Consider the following 1527-nt stretch of genomic DNA (forward strand, 5'->3'; position numbering starts at 1 on the left):
TGTGTGTATGTCTCTCTCTCTCTGTGTATGTCTCTCTCTCAGTGTGTGTATATGTCTCTCTCTCTCAGCGTGTATGTCTCTCTCTGTGTGTATGTCTCTCTCTCTCTCAGTGTGTGTATATGTCTCTCTCTCTCTGTGTGTGTATATGTCTCTCTCTCTCAGTGTGTGTATATGTCTCTCTCTCAGTGTGTGTATATGTCTCTCTCTCAGTGTGTGTATATGTCTCTCTCTCTCTCAGTGTGTATGTCTCTCTCTCTCAGTGTGTGTATGTCTCTCTCTCAGTGTGTGTGTGTAGGTCTCTCTCTGTCAGTGTGTGTGTAAGTCTCTCTCTGTGTGTGTGTATGTCTCTCTCTCAGTGTGTGTATAGGTCTCTCTCTCTCTGTATATGTCTCTCTCTCAGTGTGTGTATATGTCTCTCTCTGTGTGTATGTCTCTCTCTCAGTGTGTATGTCTCTCTCTCAGTGTGTATGTCTCTCTCTCAGTGTGTGTATATGTCTCTCTCTCTCTCTGTGTGTGTATATGTCTCTCTCTCTCTCTCTCTCTGTGTATGTCTCTCTCGCTCTCTCTCAGTGTGTGTGTATGTCTCTCTCTCAGTGTGTGTGTACGTCTCTCTCTCTGTGTGTGTATATGTCTCTCTCTCTGTGTGTATGTCTCTCTGTGTGTGTGTATGTCTCTCTCTCTCAGTGTGTGTATAAGTCTCTGTCTCGATGTGTGTCTATGTCTCTCTCTTTCTCAGTCTGTGTATATGTCTCTCTCTCTCTGTGTATCTCTCTCTCTCTCTGTGTGTGTATGTCTCTCTCTGTAGGTCTCTCTCTCAGTTTGTGTGTATGTCTCTGTGTGTGTGTGTAAGTCTCTCTCTCTGTGTGTGTATATGTCTGTGTGTGTGTGTGTGTGTGCGCGTGTGTCTCTCTCCCTCTCTGTGTGTGTGTGTATGTCTTTCTCTCTCTCTCTGTGTGCGTGTCTCTCTCTCTCTCTCTGTGTGTATGTCTCTCTCAGTGTGTGTCTATGTCTCTCTCTCTGTGTGTGTATATGTCTCTCTCTGTGTGTATATGTCTCTCTCTCTGTGTGTGTATATGTCTCTCTCTGTGTGTGTATATGTCTCTCTCTCTGTGTATGTCTCTCTCTCTCTCTGTCTCTCTCAGTGTGTGTAATGTCTCTCTCAGTGTGTGTATAAGTCTCTCTCTCAGTGTGTGTGTCTCTCTTTCTGTGTATGTCTCTCTCTCAGTGTGTGTATAAGTCTCTCTCTCTCTGTGTGTGCGTGTATGTCTCTCTCTCTCTCTCTGTGTGTGTATGTCTCTCTCTCTCTCTGTGTGTGTGTGTGTATGTCTCTCTCTCTCGCTCTGTGTGTGTATGTCTCTCTCTCTGTGTGTATGTCTCTCTCTCTCTGTGTATGTCTCTCTCTCAGTGTGTGTGTAGGTCTCTCTCTGTGTGTGTGTGTATGTCTCTCTCAGTGTGTGTGTCGGTCTCTCTCTCTCTGTATGTCTCTCTCTCTCTCAGTGTGTGTATAAGTCTCTCTCTTTGTCAGTG

This window comes from Neoarius graeffei, chromosome 22, assembly GCF_027579695.1.
Source record: "Neoarius graeffei isolate fNeoGra1 chromosome 22, fNeoGra1.pri, whole genome shotgun sequence".
NCBI classification, from domain to species: Eukaryota; Metazoa; Chordata; class Actinopteri; order Siluriformes; family Ariidae; genus Neoarius; species Neoarius graeffei.